The 18819-nt window shown below is 48.4% G+C and overlaps 1 protein-coding gene across 1 annotated transcript in view; it reads left to right on the top strand.

Annotated features, from left to right (window-relative positions):
• ADAM12 (ADAM metallopeptidase domain 12) overlaps positions 1 to 18819 on the top strand; it is a gene marked incomplete at both ends in the record, with an annotated part of 387447 nt that overhangs the window by 139874 nt on the left and 228754 nt on the right. The gene's annotated exons all lie outside the window — the stretch shown is intronic.

Raw genomic sequence — 18819 nt, 5'->3', positions numbered from 1 at the left:
AGTGACTTTACTGTTTTTGTTATTAGGGAAAACATGTGATGCCTCTTCTTAGTAAACAAACTTTGCAAAACTCTTGAAAAGAGGGTTTTTGGAGCCCCAAGGGCTACAACTCGTTTTGTGAACTCAGGATTCAACTTTACTGAGCCTGATTTGTTTCCTCAGACCTTCTTTTTTTTTATGGCATTTTTCTTCTGTGTCACATTTGCTTGAATAGCCAAGAAGGTTATTTATTTTACGAGATAAATTGGAAGCACTTGGCCAGGAATCTGATCATCTTGATGATCAGATCGTCTTGATGAAACCGGGCTGCGCTGTGTGAATTTAGGAACTGAGCTCTGTTAAGACTCAGTTTTGATGTCTCTAAACTGGGGATCACCAAGAGTATCCTTTTGTTTAAAGAATTAAAGCAACAATCCATGAAAGGACCTAGCATAGGTCCTCAGGCATAATTAGTGTCCCTTAAATGTTAGCTGGTACTGCTGTTATTAATTCAACCAGTATTTTTGCCCTCCCCTTATACGGCAAGCATTGTGCAAACACTGGGGTACAGTGGGGAACAAAGGAGAAGGTCTTGTCCCCTGAAAACTTGCAGGTTCGTGGGGCAGAGAGATGTCAAACGGGTAAGGCTACAAGTCAGGAAATAAACTGTATTGCTTCTGAGAGTGTAAACAAGAGGAGGAAAGAGGTCTTGGTCTTGGCAAGCCAGGCAAGGCCCGCAGGCTGGAGGTACCATCACCTGTGGGAGTAGTCAGGTGAGTTTCGGGCAGAGCAGACAGACACACACACACCCGCACGGGGCTGAGCTTGTGCCTGGAGGCGCTGGCTGCGGGCCAGAGGGCGGAGCCTTGGAGAATGACCTGGCAGCCAGCCAAGGGCTGACAAAGACCAGACCCCACCAAGCGCCTTGATAGGACTCTGTCCTGTGCGCTGTGGGTAGCCACCGAAGGCCGTAAGCAGGCTAGCAATAGAATTCAACTTGTACTTTAAAAATGATACCCTGACTTTAGTGCTGAGAACGAAATGTAGGACATCGTGCGTGGGCGTCAGAGGCCCGTGGAGACATGACGTAAGAGTTGGTGGGGGCTTCCCTGGTGGCTCAGTGGTTGAGAGTATGCCTGCCGATGCAGGGGACACGGGTTCGTACCCCGGTCCGGGAAGATCCCACGTGCCGCGGAGCGGCTAGGCCCGTGAGCCATGGCCGCTGAGCCTGCGCGTCCGGAGCCTGTGCTCCGCAGCGGGAGAGGCCGCAGCGGTGAGAGGCCCGCGTACCGCAAAAAAAAAAAAAAGAGTTGGTGGGATTCATCCAGCACGGAGGCCGTGGAGCTGGAGTAAAGTGGAGGAGTTTAAGAAATAATTAGGGGGAAATGACTGAATCCCAGGCTTTCAGATGCAGGTGAAGATGCTAGAGAACTGTTAGATGACTCAGAAAGACCACAAGGATGACGACGATTTCAAACAAAAGTGTTTTGTGAGATGTGAGAATGCAGAAAAGCTTATTAATAATTAACTTATGCAATACATCTTAAATATGTAACTGAACTAACAAATTAAATATTGTAAGTAGACAGTGGACTGTTTCCGTGGTGTGTATACACATCTGTGTAAATCAAATATAAATACAAATATGTAGATATATGATGGTCAAAGATCCTTTTGGTGTCTTCTCATTGTGAAAATTGAGAAATCATCTCTCTGGGATTGCCCTTAACCTTGGCAACTGTGGCAGGTACCAAGCTTCCTAGCTGTCCCCAGGCTCTGTGCTCATAAGGGCACCTCCCTTTGTCCAGAAATCCAAGACCTCTGGTTAAAAAGTCACCTGCTGCTTATAAACGCCTGGCATTATTTGTTCAGCTGAGTCTTCCCTGAATCCGTGGAAGGGCTGATTTTTAAAAAATTCTAGCCTATGCATTTATATATTTTTATCTTTATCTTTATTCTTACCTCTATAAAATGAGGACAGTTATATTCCCCTGCCGTCTCCACAGTTGATAGATGAAAGTTATTTTACAAAGCAGTTGTAGTATTTTATATGTGATATCATTCTTATGTGATTGCCATGACAGGTCATATTTCCCCATTTTTCTTTTATTGTTGTACATAGAATTTTATTTAAAGAGTCAATACAAAACTTTTTTTAAATACAGCATAGATGTACATTACCCCTTCTGTGAACCTGAGGAAGTTGGGGAAAATAATCGATTGTTATGTGCGTACAGAAGGTCTTCTCTGTTCTAAGTTTTATTTGGATCAGAAAGAGTTACTTTGCTAAAATCAGAGCAGCTCCTGCTTTCTCTGAGCAGCGAAGGCTATCTCAATACAGCTGGAGCATTTGATCTCAGAACTGCACATGACGCGGATGTTCCAAGGTTACTTATTTAAGCATTTTTCTGTGAGAAGACTGGGGTGAGTGTAACTGACATCTCGGCCTCAGGACGTCATTGCCTTACGTCACTCCTTCCTGGTCTGTCCTTGCATCGTGACTGTTGTGTGTCAGTGTATTTTGCAGACACATCAGGGTCAGGTGGTCGCTGTCAAGTGTAGGACGATCCTGTCTGGTAGCACATACGCAGAGGCATAAATGTTCACGGGAGAGGGGCTGGGGGCTGTGGGCAGGGATGCAGAAGCGGACCAGGAAGCACTGGGTGGCGGGGGGGGGGGTGGTGGGCAGTGGATGCGCGGCTGCCGAGAGTGGATGAGTGGAGAGTTTAAAGCCACAGAAGTCCCTTCATTATCATCATTATTACAGTTACTGCCCTTTCAAAGCCGCAGGAGCACTACTTGTTAGGAATAAATATGCTGAAATGGCACTTAAAGAAGCAGCCTTTGCAATCTTGATAATAGTAGGAAAGAGATTTCTGGATGCATTCACCACCTCCCCATCCCCTATGGCTCCTACTTCATCTCCATCATTTTCAGCCCCTCCCATGACTCAGGGGAACTTTTCTTCCAGTTCTTCGTTTTTTATTTGGTACAATCTCTGTGTCCCTAACTGGGCTATTGCCCAGATAAATGAAGTAGAATCCCAGATTCATAGACCTTCCAGCGTGGAAGTAAATGGAATGGAGGCCGTCTGCTGGAAAGTAGGCTCCAGGAGGACAGATCTGGTGTGGTCCCAGCCGAATCCCCAGCACACAGGGAGTGCCAGACCCTTGAGGGTACAGTGAACGCAGGGACCTCAAGGGTCACCTTGTCCTTTTTACACATGGAGACCCTAAGAGCACGGAGGTTTAGGCACTTGCCTAAGTGCACGTGGTTCAGATAGTAGTGGGGCTGAAAACTAAACCAAAAGTTCCAGGCGGAGGTCGTTTCCTGGTACACTGGAATTCCTGCTGTGCGGTTGCAGGGCCGTGGAACTCTGGCTTTGATGTGTGTCCGTTCATTCATTCAGAAAATATGGTTGCTGTGTGTTAGACCAATGGTTCTCCATCCTGCTTGCACACTGGAGTTATTGGAGAGCTTGAAAAAAGAGTCCCCAGGTGGGGAGGCTGACTTGATTTACTTTTCTCTGGGCATCAGTGTTTTTCTTTTAAGTGTCCCAGGCGAGTTGAGCAGGCAGCAGAGCTGAGGGCCCCCAAGGAGGGAGGACCAGGCTGGTGTGTCAACAGTCTCCAGGGAGGACTGACCCAAAGAGGCTGCTCTTGGCCTGGGTGGGAAGTGCCCCATAGACCGCACCAGTGCCCACCTCCCACCCTGCACCGCTCCTGACCTCCTGTCCAGGAAGCCCTCCGACAGTCCACACTGCGTGGGAAGTGGCTCCTGGTGGGGGTAGCAGAGGTGATGCCATCACTCTCGGGCCCGTGTGCCCCCCAGACATCTGCTGCCTCTGTGCAGACGCCTCTGGTCTGGGCAATGAGCCTCATCCCCTCTGCACTGTCACTCAGCTGTCCCTGGACACAGCCCTCATGGAGCCGGGTGCTTTGCTGGGATTCAGAGAAGGGTAAGATGCAGCCTGTGGTCCTGAGGGGTTCTGGCTGCATGAGGGAAGCCATGTCTGGGTGTTCATTATACAAACTAGGGCATCATAGACACCTTCGTTTTCCGTTGGGATTTCTAAATCAGTTTTCCTGGAAACCTTTGCTGTTTGTTTTCTTAAACTTGACGATCACGGCCATCAACACCTTATGAATGTCTAAAGAGCCTTATTGGATGGCACTGTGAGGGCCGTGTGTGTGATCTAAGGGGCTGGAGCCGGAGGGAGGCGGAGGCTGCAGGTAGCCGTGAACCTGACTCAGGACGCAGTCTGGGGTTATCCCGTACCTGAGGTTGCTTCCTGGGATAAAAGGGAGCCCTCTCTGCTCCCCCGAAGTCGGTCAGAGCCTAGGGACCGTGTTCAGTTATCAAGTCTCACAAACCCCCGTTGAGCAACGAAGGGAAACAAAGGAAGCCCCACCAGGCACACGACGTTGATGAGTGGCGTTCGGCGGCGAGGCTGCCCTGGGCTGGGCGTCCGGGTTAGGAACCCCCAGGAGTGAAGCATTGCTGGAGAAGCCAGCAGATGAGCTCCAAAAGGAGCACCCCAAAGCTGTCCAAGATGACCCCCATTTTGGTGGCTGGAGAGCAGTGCTCAGAGGGCCCCGCCCCCCACACGCCTGCATGCCCAGGGTGGCTCATGGCCGGCATGCACGTGCTCTGATCCTTGAGAGGGGGCCGACGTCGGGGAGGGGAGATTACCTCTAATTACAGTTTTACCTTTTGTCGGGACATTTTTGAGGCCTGTTGTCTTGATATGATTTCTGCACATGTGAGAAGATGCCCACCAGGAAAGGGTGGCTCCCGGAGATGGCCGCGTGCCCAGTGGCTCCGGGGAGATCTGGGAATGTGACGGCAGAGCAGCTGGTGGCTCTTTCCCCTGGGACGTGGCAGCTCCTGTGGGCCAGCCATTGGAATCCCAGGGCAGGAATGACGGTCTGGGAGCACCAGGGAGGGGGCTGGGCACGTCTGAGATCCATACTGGGCAACAGGACTGCAGGGGGTGGACCCTGTGTGCAAGGTGAGGAGGGGAGGGCAGGAGGCAAGACAGTGTCTCCTGGGGATGGGCTGAGTCCCCAGGTTGAGAAGGAGCTTGTCTCCGCTCTCAGGAGTTGCCAGGTCAAGTGACGGGCTGCAGGCTGGCCCTGGAGCTGAATGATTATGGGAACAGCTGATGTGGATGGAGCACAGATCCATGCTAAGCGTTTTCACCTACGTTATCGTATTCACTCTTGACACCAGCCCTGTGAGTTGCACGCTGTTACTCTCCCTGTTTTACAGACATGAAAACTGAGGCCCAGCACCTGATCAGGGAGAGAGCCGGGACCCAGACCCAGGCGGGCAGAGCCCAGGCTGGCCCTGTGCTCCCAGGGCTTGGCATCGTCTGGGCCTCCAAGGGAAGGGACAGGCCTGGTGGGGTGAATAGTCCTGCCCAGGAGGGCGAGTGGGGAGCCTTGGAGAAGCAAGCACATGGCTCCACCAGCGAGACAGCAGGGCCAGGTGAGGGGCTGTGACTTCCCCGCCTGGCGCTCTGGCCCTCAGCATCTGACTGTGCCTGGTCCGCCCTCAAGTCCAAGGGCAGGACAGGGGCTGGTGGACCTCCCGGGGAGAAAGATGGGGAAGGCTGAGGACCCAGCTCCCTGTGTGTGAGGCTCCTCTCACCAGCCCTGGGCAAGCTCAGGCCACAATGGAACCGCGGCTTGTTCACGGCTTATCCCGGCCCCACACAGTGCCCTGAGCCCAGGAGCCCCTCCACAGGGACGAGCTGGGTGGTGCGTGCAGACCCGCACCGTCCTCCCCCCAGAGATGTTCTAATGGAAAGTGAGTCCAAGAGCTATCAGAGGACCCAGCATTTTCTCCTGGGGACAGGAGTTCCCCCGTCTTATCTAGTCTCTACCATCGACAGTGAGCACACGTGTCCCAGTCTCACAGGGGGGTCATTTGCGGACAGAGCCATTAGCTGGCTTCCAGAGTTGGCTGCTTAGCGATGATCCCTACGTGGGCTCAGCTGCCTCGTAGAGCAGCTTCCCCACCCCCGAGGAGGAGGAAATGATAAGCGAGCATAAATCACGCTGAAAGGAATGCGTCCTCATCGGGAGTTATTAGGACGGATGACACATTGGCGAGCAGATGAAAACCCTTTGATGAAGACCAGTTGTGAAAGCACAAGCTAATGCCCGAGAAATGCATCGCGATGACTCAAGGGTGTAATGTATGCATTTCCCCCCTTCCCTCGCTCTCTTTTATTTTTTTTTTAAATCGCAGTAAATGTCAAGAATGGTGAAACAACATTTCCTGTGTGGGACCCTGCGGGGAGAGGTTCAGGGAAGGGCAGGTTGGAAAGGATCCTTTTAATCAGTGAGTGCTAAACGCAGTTTGGTGCAGTCATTCTGTAATGGCAGCAGAACTATGAATCACAGTCCTACACAGGCCTGTCTGGCCATGAAAACGTAGTTGTAACAGAGTGTCTGCCTGGGATCTGAAGAGCACGTATCAGAGCGTGGCTGAACTTACCATCCAGAGATGTCCCAGAGGAGGAACCCAGAGTTGCAAATGCCTGCTTGTGTCCCGTGTCTGTTCCTAAAGGCACGAGGAGGCACTTAGCTCGTTGCCTCGAGCATCTGCTCTTTAATCAGGCGGGCTGCTCTGCGTCCTTGCTCTGCCCCTTCTTAGCCACATGACCTGGGGCGGCTCCCTGACTTCCATAGGCTGCTTCCTCATCTAAAGAGGACATAATCACAGCACCCACTCAACTGACAGGTTTCTTTGATTGCAGGCAACAGAAACAGACTCTGTTGACTTCAGCAGAAAGGGGATGTAAAGGAAGGACGTGGAGTAGCTGGCAGGACTAGAGGAAGGTACGAGGAAGCAGATCTGAGACAACACAAAGACCAGGGCCACTGGGATCTTGTTGGGAGGACTGGTGGGCAAGCTCGTCAGGATGTGCTAAGTCCAGTCCTTGTGTCGTCCTGTCAGTGTCATATTTCAGAAGGAGTATCTGATAGGGCCATTAAGTCACTTCCCCACCTTTTGGCTGGAGGAAAACAAGACACCTTCTTTGGCCAGTGGGGGAGGCAGAGTTTCTCTTACCAGAAGAAGGCGGCAAGAAGGTCATGGGGATTAATTGACACGGCGCACATGAAGTTCCTGACACCATGCCTGCCATACTGTAAAGAGCTGAAAACTCAGTTGTGTATGAACAATTATAAATCGGAATGATTGATGGCAGATCAATAATATAAGCTATTCTAAATAACGAAGGATGCTCACACACACACACAAATGAGTACCATTAAAATGGGAAATCTGACGGCGATGTTATTATACTACAGTTTTGCAAAGATGTTACCATTGAGGGAAACGGGGGAAAATATACAGAGGATCTCTCTGTATTATTATTTTATTTTATTTTTTTTTTTTTTGCAGTACGTGGCCCCCTCACTGCTGTGGCCTCTCCCGTTGCAGAGCACAGGCTCCGGACGCGCAGGCTCAGCGGCCATGGCTCATGGGCCCAGCCGCTCGGCGGCATGTGGGATCTTCCCGGACTGGGGCACGAACCCGCGTCCCCTGCATCGGCAGGCAGACCCTCAACCACTGCGCCACCAGGGAAGCCCCTTTCTGTATTATTTCTTGACAATTGCATGTGAATTTACATGATAAAAATTTCAGTTTGGAAAAAAAAGAAAAATCTAATGATGACTCCAAAATCTCAAGAAGTTGTTTTTTTGTCCCTGTTGGAGTTCACTGTTTTAATTCCCCATCCACACCCCCAGAAAAATAATCAGAAAAATGCTGTTTAAATATGAGTCTCGGGACTTCCCTGGTGGCACAGTGGTTAAGAATCCGCCTGCCATTGCAGGGGACACAGGTTTGAATCCTGGTCCAGGAAGATCCCACATGCCGCAGAGCAACTAAGTCCGTGCGCCACAACTACTGAGCCTGCGCTCTAGAGCCCACGAGCCACGACTACTGAAGCCCACGTGCCTAGAACCCGTGCTCCACAACAGGCGAAGCCACCGCAATGAGAAGCCTGCGCACTGCAACGAAGAGTAGCCCCCGCTCACCACTAGCGAAAGCCCATGCGCAGCAACGAAGATCCAACGCAGCCAAAAATAAATAAATAAGTAAATTTATTTTATTTAGAAGAAAATAAATATGATTCCCAACAAGAACCTACTGTATGACACAAGGAACTATACTCAATATTTTGTAATAACCTATATGGGAAAAGAATCTGATAAAGAATATATATACATATATATGTATAACTGAATATATATACGTGTGTACATATACATGTATAACTGAATCACTTTGCCATACACCTGAAACTAACAAAACATTGTAAATCAACTGTACTTCAATTGAAAAAAAGAAGAAATGGTAAATCAATCAATCAGTCAATCAATGTAAGAGTCCTGAAGGATTAAACATTCTTTTTAAACATTTGAGAAACACATATGATACAATAAAAGAGCATCAAAATATTCCCTTTCTAAAAACCCTCATTACTGGACATTTGATGAAATTGCCTACCCCACACATACACACACGGGATCCCTCCCAATAAATGTGAACAAAATGTCGGCCTGCATTATCCCCTGTGGTCTGTCTTAGGCAGAGCTGTTTGCCCTCAGGTCATATCTCCTAAATGCTGGTTCCTTTAAGTAAAGGTGGGCCCTGGTGAGTGTTAGCTTGTGAGGAGTGTTTTTAGGTTTACTGGGTCCCTGGGTCTGTGTTTATATACTCTGCGGTTATTCCGGGACAAGAAGCCTCATCCAGGAACTTTGAAGAGCCTGTGGTCAGTGTGCTCATCTTCTGTCATCCCAGGTGGATTGGAGCCCCTGCCCTGGTGGAAGGTGGGATCTGGCCACATGCCATATTTTTGCTCATTCATTCTCCCCTTTCTAGTCCTTCCTGCCCACATTTATTGGTGGTCTATAGCCCATAAGCCCCTGTGCTAAGCAGAGTCCTACCTTTGAGGAAGTCATAGTTGAATGGGGGACCATGACATGTGCCCCTGTAGTGACCAGTCAAAGCAGTGGGTCCGTATGTCCTGGGCGCAAAACAAAATGCTCAGTGAATTCAAGTGGAAGAAAGTGAATTCAGCCACGTAAGCATTTAGCGCTCCTGAAGTTTAATTACGTTGGAGGCAAGGGCTCCTTGTGGCATTGGCTTTCCAAAGCACTTCTACAAGTGTGTAAGTCCTCCGTTTCCCCCCAACCCGCAAACTTAAATACACCCCTCTAGAGGTGGCAGGGAGTAGGGTTTGATTTGACTCCATTAGCCGTCAGGAGTGGCTAGATTTTAGGAGGGGAAATTGATTACAGAGGAAGAAAATCTCTTCCAGAGTCAATTGGAAAGAAAGAATGGGAACATTTTCACCTGTAGGAGGCAAGACTTAGGAGAAACACAAGCTGTGTGGTCTCAGGCAGAGTACTTAACTGCTCTGTGCCTCTCTTTCCTCAAACTGTCAACTAGGGGTAGTAACTGGACCCAAAGGGTGGTTCTGGGAATGAAATAAGTAAATAGCTGAGAAGCATTTAGAACAGTGCCTCGCTTGTGATACACTCTCGATAATGGTCAAAAATGTTGAAATGTCTTTACATGTTGATGAGCCTGTCAGAGGGCAGAGATGTCTTCTGATTGGCCACCGAGGGTTGCAATGGACCAGCGAGTGGAAAATACAAAGTATAAGCAGAGAGCTCAAGGGGTGCATGTGTGATTACAGCTCTACAAACAAAAGTGAGCTGCCTCGGGGGAGGGCCCAGTAATGACGTAGTAGCATTTGTGTGTCCTGGTTCAGAGTCGGAGGCAGAAGGAAAGACAGAAACGATCATTTATGATGTGCTAGCCTCTGTGCTAAGTGCTGTCGCATGGGGAATTTTGCTGGTTTTGTTCATTTCTGAGTCCCAGTGCCTAGATGAAAAGCTGGCACGTAGATTAGGCCTTATTCTAAAAAGAATATGTGAAAAACACTAATTCAAAAAGATATATGCACCCCAGTGTTCACAGCAGCATTATTTACAATAGCCAAGGTATGGAAGCAACCTAGGTGTCCATCAACAGGTGAATGGATAGAGAAGATGTGGTACGTATATACAATGGAATATTACTCAGCCATGAAAAAGAACGAAATTTTGCCATTCGCAGCAACATGGATGGACTTGGAAGGTATCATGCAAAGTGAAATAAGTCAGAGAAAGATAAATACTGTATATCACTTATATTCGGAATCTAAAAAATACAACAAACTAGTGAATATAACAGAAATGAAGCAGACTCACAAATATAGAGAACAAACTAGTGGTTACCAGTGGGAGAGGCAAACTGGGGGTGGGAGAGTGGGAGGTACAAACTGTTGGGTGTAAGACAGGCTCAAGGATGTATTCTACAACATGGGAAACAGAGCCAATATTCTGTAATAACTGTAAATGGAGAGTAACCTTTAAACACTGTATAAGAACAAAAATAAAAATAACGTGTAGGAGCCATGACTCAGAGTGAAATACAAAGTAATTTCAGTGGTGAGCTCTCCGAGCAGAGGTGGGTAGGGCCTGGGACTTGAACCCACGTCTGATGCTTTCTCCTGCAATCCTCCGCCAGGGCCCACTGCCTTCGTGGCCCTCAGAGACCCTTCTGATTCTCAAGTCTTTGGTTTGAAGAAATGACAAAGCTCAAAAAGCCTGTCCCTGAGTCGTTGGGTCACAGTGAAGGCTCAGGAAACAGGCTTTGTTTTTATTCCTCAGAGTTTTAGTGAATGGCTAGACAGAAAGGGAGGTGAAGTTATGGCCTCTGTGAGCTGACTGTATGATCTCTTTGTTGCCACCATGCTGATTTGAGAAGTATTTTTAGCATCGCACACTCATTATTCATGCTTGACGTTTTTACTAGTACCAAAAACTAGATAAGAGCAAAGAATTCTTGGTTGGTGACTTATACTCAAGGTTGGCGCCCGGCCTTGTCGTAAATGATTCCCTCTCTTCTTTGGCTCTGGAATGCCATCAGTTCCTGATGCCTGGGGCCAGAGAGCACATGAGTTTCTCAGGACCACTTCAGATGTTGGGATTGCCCGCGCGTCACTGATGGCAAGCTCTCTCCTAATATCTGATGGTAATCTTTGAGTGGATTAGGGCTTCCAAGTTCCTACTGCTACTGTGATACGTGAGCGAAATTTGCTTAGCATCTCAGTTGCTGTGAAATTTTTCTCACTGCTGGTTTTGTTGACATTGTACTTGAACGGAATCCAGGCTATTTTGTCTAGGAAAAAGGGTGAGAAGAGTATTGTAATCCCGAGTATCGTATACAGTGATCTTTCAAAACCATCTCCACAGGTGGTAATGCATAAATAAAGCAGGCACTAAATTCCCTTGAAACTTCCTGGCATTCTGACTCAGGATACAGGGAAGTTGATTTGAGATCAACGGTTTGAGGTTTGACCCAGAAAGGGTTTTCTGAGGAACCACTTTCAGATCTTTTAAAGGATAATTGGCATTATTTTCCAAAGAGAAAGGATTTTATACAATCTTGAAACTATTTTCATTTAAATATCAAGTGGCGTTTCTTCTTTGCTTTAGAAAAAGAAGAGCTTAAATATGTACCTGCGTGGACGGCTTGGCAATTAGTAGAGTTTACCTTGGGTCGTCTGTAGGCATTTCCTTGAGGATAGAACTATTAAATCTGAGATGTTTTATAACAGGTTCAAAATAAAATGGAGAGTTAAGCAACTACTCTTACCTTTGCATGAATAGATCACCATCCCTGTAGGTGTCTTTTCATCCTTTTCTCAATTTCTAAGAGGGCTACCATTTTGTCCCTGGGACCGTTTATTTGCCTGTATATTAGTCCCTATTTCTCTCTTTCTCTTCCAGAGCTCCAGGATTTTGTGTCCTTATTTATTTTCTTTGTTTTTACCATCTTTCCTAGGTCCTTCTCCATTTATTCCTTCCATTTGACTTCTACAAGTGCTCTGATACCTTCACTGTTAAAGAAAAATCCATATGCATCCATCCCCAAACTTTTCTTATCTTATAGCCAAACTCTGCATGCCTGTAGGCTCTGCTGCCCTCCCTCTTCTCCATCCATTTTCCTCTCATACCCGCCCCCCCCACCCTTCAGGGGTCCCAAAGGGGAGACCATTTTCTTGTCAAATCCAATACTTTTTTCTCAATCCACTCTCTCCTTCTGTCCCTGTTGGCATCCTCTCCTTGAGGGTACCCTGTACTCTCTTCCACAGTGATCTTTTTCCCAGTGTCCCCAGCCTGTCCCACTACGAATTCTCCTTACTTGGGCCTCTAGGTGTGGATGGATGGATGCCAAGGCACTCAGTTCTCAGCCCTGGGGTCTTAATCCGTAGGCTTCCTCTGAGACCCGTCTCCCAATGCCAGCGACTCCAAAATGAACGCCCAGTCCCGACCTGCCATTCGCTGCCCAGTCATTCAGGGACGTCCCATCAGCCTCGCAGAGCCAGGCCCTCCAAACATGATTTCCTGGTCTTCCCCAGCTCTGCTTAGCGGACTTTCATTCCCAACCGCACTCCCTTCTTCTCAGGCTGGCAGGAGCTTTTTTTTTCACCGTCTAGATCTGGTCTCAGTGCTCACAGTTCTTCCTTCAGAGTCTCTCTTGGGTGTGCCCTTCCTCTTCCTTGCCCTGTTCCAGATTTGTATCCTGCACACCTGGGTTTTCAACAGTCTGCTAGACAACCTTCCAGAAATTTCCTAGTCCCGATTTATCTTATAAAGAAGCCAGCCTAGAATCTGAGGCTTGCCATGGTCCTCTCTCTGTCTTCTCCCCGCCGGCTGAGTGTTCATTCTCAAGCACAGAGCGTCACTGTGATGCTCACTCACCTTTCATGGTCCCCCTGTTCTGGGAAGGGGAATCCTGGTTCCGTAGAAGAGCTCGTAAGTCCCTTAGCGTCATGACTCCAGGCTCCCTGTTCATGTGTGTCGCTGCTTCCCATCCTCTTCCACCTCAGGACCACCCCCTTTCAGATCATATACCCTTGGTTTCACTTAAATGGAATTATCCTTCATTTTCAAACATGCCTGGACATTGACACCTCCACGTCTCTGCTCATACAGCTCTCGTGTCTAGAATGCAGTCATTGCCTTTGCCTGGTGAATTCGCATCCACTTATTCTTTTTAATGTACAACTCCGACGTAACCTTCAAAAGTGTCTCCTGTTCAATCTGCAGTCCCCCTACCCCTGTCCCAACTCAGATAGGATTTTTCCTCCTCTTTTGATCCGTACGTCTTTATCATAGCACATGTATTTTATTACATCGATTAATAGGCCTGCTCATCCCCACAGAGCATGAACTACATGGGATCTGACATACAATGTCTTCCCTTTGAATCACCAGCACCAGACCTGTACATTAGTAGATGCCAATAAACACCAATTGAATTAAACGTTCAGTGACCCCTTCCTGCTGAAGGAACAGCATCGGGTCCCTGTGAACTGGTTTATCCAGTCCCAACTTTCCACTGTATTTACCATGATTCCGCAGTACACAACCCAAGTTTTCCAGAAAACCCTGGGCCCATTCCCACACGTGTGGGTTCCTCGTGGCTCCTCTTTTCTCTGCCTCTATAGGAGTTGTGCTCCTTCTTCACCATCTGTACCCTCCCCCCTCTTCCATGCTGTCTGCACTTACCATTCAAATACAGCTGGTACACGGCCTGGCGAAGACCCCCGGTGTGCTCTCCAGCTGTCTTTCCCTATTTGTCTTATCTCCCAGGATTTTGTGTAAGCTGAAGGACGACAAAGACCACGCCCGACAGTTGTGAGTTCTACCAATGTTGGCTTCATGGTATGCGCACAGTTGTATATCACATTCTTGATGAGTCGTTTAGATATCTCATACGGCATTTCTAAGAACTCAAGACCATCAGAGCAACGGTTTTAAGGCTGAACCCTTGGGCTCTAATCACAGAGTTGCCAAAGCATGAGTAGGAGTCTGGAAATGACTAGAATTTGAGCAACAGAAACCCTCTGCCCCCAGCCTGGTCCAGTTGGTACTGTGCCTTTCACCAGATTTTAATAAAGCTACAAATCTCTTCTCAACTAGTTTACTCTAGAATTTGAAAGAGCTTATTTGTAGAGGACAGTCACTGAAGCTGAGTCTTAAATTACCCAGTATCCATGTCTGTACCATCTCAGGGCAGTCAGAAGCCCTCCCAGCTCTGCAAAATAGCCCATGGTCTAATTCTAGGGCAAAAGATGTTATAAGCTGCTTCCATTCGGCTATTTCTCCCAAATGCCTAGATATTTGCACACAAGTGTCTAAAAAGCAGAGTATGTTTTCTCGTTAGTATTCTATTCATAAAGCAGGTATCTGTAACAAAGTTCCACTTTTATGCCCCCTAAAAGAAGTCAATAAAAATATATTTACCCTGAAAGTGAAAAATGCATCCCATAAATGTTTTCATTTTGCCTAAATGACCTACCCCCGACACACACAGAAAGTTGCTCTCCACTGGTCCATGCTGAGGATAATATTAGTCTCTGCTTCACGGGGGGCCAAGAGAATTAAATAAGTTGATGTATGAAGAGAGCTTAGCACAGTGCCTGGGACAGAGTAACAAATCAGTAAAGGTTCGCTCTGGTTATAATTGCACACCCAAGATTGCAATCAATAATTACTATCAATTTTACTTTTATGCTGCTTAAACAATTCCGAGTTGGGCACGAGACTTCTGATGAGGATTTGATAGACGGTGGCATCAGCCCCTCGGGATGGGACCCTCATGCCGGGGTCTCCCATGCAGAGGGCAGCCTTGGCGCTGCTCACTCAGCAGCTGCTGGCCCAGCGACGTGGTCCTGTTGGCCACCTCCCCGCGATGTGTTGCAACCACACACACAGATGCTCTGAGCTTGCAGACGGGATGAATGGGTCTAAGGGGAAAAGCAAAAGGTTGAAGTCATTCCAGTCCCACACGGGTGGACGGGGGCCCACCGCCTGGGCTTGCTTGTCCTTGCCCCGCTGTCACAGCCTCGGCTGGGTCACGTCCCTTTCGGGGGGACAGCTTTAATGTGGAGAAAGGAATGTGCCCTTCCCTGAGATCCTAAAAGTCCACAGCACTTTGTGATGTCAAAACAAGGCATTAGAAGGCACCAGCAAGCGCTGTTTCTCACCATGACTAAGCCCAGAGCTGGGAGTCTGACTGCGTCTCCTCCTTGCTGCCCAAATGTAGGCAACTTGGGACCCCGAGGAGCCTGGGACACCAGCCATCGCTTTGTTTGTTGTTTATATAGAAAATCGAGAGAGCACCTCTGTACCGACTTCAACTCCAGTAAAGCTGAATGGGTCTTTGTTAAAGGGCTTTGCTCAGCGTGTTGTCAGAGGGTTTGTGGGGGACCCACTGTGGACAGATGAGGGGGAACCTCGTGATTTAGAGACCGCTGTGCTCATACAATCTCACGGAGGGGGGACCCCCTCCCGCCCTCCCCCATGCTATGCCAGAACTGCTTACATTGTACTTAATTTTGCATCATTTTGCCTTGATTTGGAGAGTCTTTAGGGAATTTCAATGGAAAATAAGCAAGCCTGTTCAGTGTTGACTGCCGAACCGGAAATACAACTCAATCCCCCGCTTGTAGAAAAAGCCTTAGATGTAAAAGGTGTATTTTACAGAATAGGTGAATGGGGGTTCCTTCAAATGTCCAGGGTATTTTCAAGTACTTTTTTGCGAGTTGACAGAGTCTGGGGGAAAAAAGAGGCTTAAAACTAAAGCGTTTGGAGCTGCTGCCAATTGAAAATGAATCACAAATGAAGATAAATCACCCCTGAGCATATAATGTGGAACAATGGCAAAGTATTATCAGAATTGTAACAATCTGATTTGCATGCAGCTTTTCAGAGACAGAGCTGTACGAGCATGAACTGAAGCAGGCAGACATACTCACGTAATGGGAGGGGGATGGGGGGAAATCAGTCTAAGATTCCAAACATGTATGTCAGGAGATGATTATTGGATTTGAAAAAATATGCTGTGTTTTACAAAGTATTCCCCCCACCAGCTCTTGCTGTGCCATGAGGGATTCCAAAGAGCGTTTATAAAATGCACTAACTACCAAGACACCGTAGAGCGTACCAACGAGACGATTAATAACACGACTTACTACGTATCTGTTGCTCTTCCTTATTCTGCACATGTGTTGTCACTAATCCGTATAGTGATCTCGCAAGCGTTCTTTCTCCCTTTTACAGATGAGGACACGATTCAGAAGGCTTCCACAGCTTGCCTCAGGCCACACAGACAATGAGTACCAGTCAGGGTTCAGACTCAGTTTCCCCTGGCCTTAAACATATCTGCTTTTCCAGGGGCTTGCCGGGGCCTCCCAGGCAAGTGAGGGGCAGGAAGGAGCCACTTCCTGTCGTGGCCTCTATGTGTCTTCCAAAGAGTAGACTGAACCTTGACCCGCTGTACACAAGCTTGTCAGGTGGAAGAGATGTGGTCCCAGATAGAGACGCTGCAGTTTTGAACAGAGTCGTGTTTCTAAGAGATGAGAGGACACCATTTCCTGAATGACATTTTTTTAGAAGACAGTTTTACTTCCTAGTTATGATTTTTCTAATCGACGTATAATTCACATCACATAAAATTCACCCTTGTAACGTGACAGTGTCAGCAGTTTTTACCATATTCACAAAGCTGTACACTCATCACCACAATTTCATGCCAGCACATTTCCATCATCCCCCCGCCAAAGGAACCGCATACCTATTAAAGCCACTTCCTGTTTCCCATCTTCCATCTCCCCCGCCCCCGGCAAGCACTCATCTTCCTGTGTCTGTGGATTTGCCTGTTCTGGACATTTCCTCTAAATGGAATCATACACTGTGTGGCCTCCTGTGTCTGGCTCTTTTCACTCCGCCTGTTTTCAGTGTTCAACCGTGCTGCAGCGTGGGTCAGAATTCCATTCCTTTTTTAAGACTGAGTAATATTCCATTGCACGGATACAGCACACTTTGCTTATCCATTCATCAGTGACTGAAGGACATTCTGAAGCCACTCTAAATTTTGTTCCAAAGAGTTTGGCGTAAGCCCTAGCAAACCAGTAAAGTAAGGTCGTTTGCTCTGAAACAGAGGCATAGCAGTGACCTAGCGGCAGCTGCAAGTAAAGCAGCGGCTGCCCGTTGCTGGTGAAATAACATGGAAGATCCTGACCAGGACCCCCCAGGCCGGTATCCTGCTGCCAGCTGCTCGCTTACTGGGGTCCAACCGCTCTTCTCTCAGTTCTCAGATATGTGTCCTTTCCATCTCAGGGTCTGTTCTGTGCCTGGAAAGTTCTGCCTCCAGCTACTGCCTGCCTGGCTGCCTTCTCCTGGGCCTTCGGGCCTCAGCCTAAATGTCGAAAGAAGACAATTGACCGCTGTGTCTGAAACAGGCCAGCCCACCCCTTATTTTTTCCTCCTGCTCCCCTTTCTTTTCCTTTACAGCAGATCTCATAATTTATCATCATGTGTCTCTTTAGTTTATGTCCATCTCCTCCATTACCTATAATCGCCACTGACAGCACGATTTTTGTCGTTGTCACTTCATCTCCAGGGCCTGGCTGGATCGATATGTGGACTCAGTCAATATCCACATGGGTACCTGCCTCTGGGACAGTGGTCCCCAGAGTAGCAGAATCAGCATCACCTGGGAACTGGTGGAAATGCCAGTTTTCAGGACCCACCCATGACCTCCTGAATCAGAAACTCTGGGGCTGGGGGTCAGCAGTTTGAGACTTAGCAAGCCCTCCAGGCGATTCTGATGCTTTTACTCAAATTTGAAAAGCACTGGTGTAGGAAATAGCCCCCAATTCACTCTAATTACTGCCCGTGGTGTTACAACCGCCCTCTCCAAGTCCAGCCTTTTGGGCCCAGTATGTGGCTCAGAGAAGTAGGAGAGATTCCCAAGACACACAGCGAAGGTGGCAACAAATATGACGCCCAGGCCTCCTGCACAGTACGGTGCTTCCTTCCGTGCCCCTATGGAGCCCGCAGGTCCTAGGAAATAGGTTCATCTTTAGACTTTTGCCGTTGGCCGCCCCCGAGGCTGGAGAGCGCTGGCCGTCTCCCTGGGACACAGCATCTTCAGGACATGTGTCGGACGCTGGCTCTTCTCTGGAAAGGCTTAGAGTGGGTGTGGAGAGGCAGGGCCGTGGGCATGCTAATGGTGGTCCCTTAATTGTGCACACCTGCTGTTGAAAAGTAAAGTGACCCCCATGTCAAGTGTAGTGAGGAAACCGAAGCTCAGTTAGCACCGGGATGTCACATCCTTCCGAAAGTTCCCTCCAGGTGGTGGCTGGTGTCTGGCCTTGGGGCCTGCATCAGCCCAGCCCCAGGAGAGGGAGCTGCCCCCCCCCCCCGCCCCGGGGTTGCTCTGATGTCTCAAGCAAGGACATGAGCCCCTCCAGTCAACCATGGGGAGTGGGTTGTCTCCATGTCACAGCACTCGACAGATCCCTAGGGGCCTCTGACACTCACCCCAGAGATTTCCTGACATCAGTAACTCTGTTTAAATCACAAACATCTCATCGCGCCCACGAAAGTTGAACATTTCCATTAGTTTTCATGTAAGCCAGTTGTTTTTAAACGTTTCTTAAAACAATAGAGCCCTTTCCTTCAAATGAAAAACCCAGGGCAGAAAGTGGGAGGGGAGCAGTAATGGGCGGTGAGGCTGCAGAAGGAGGTGGATGAATCGTCACAATGTTTATCAAGCGTGAACTGAGCTGAACATTGCTCTTCACCGTCCATAGGCCTTGGCCCTTCGATGCCCTTTAGCCCGGTGAGGCCATTCAATCCCGTCTCGCAGATGAGGACACACTCATGCGGGAAGTTTCAATAACTTCTTGAGGAA

Source organism: Grampus griseus (assembly GCF_964374135.1).
Source record: "Grampus griseus genome assembly, chromosome: 16".
Lineage (NCBI taxonomy): Eukaryota > Metazoa > Chordata > Mammalia > Artiodactyla > Delphinidae > Grampus > Grampus griseus.
This window is presented reverse-complemented; position numbering and strand designations above follow the sequence as displayed.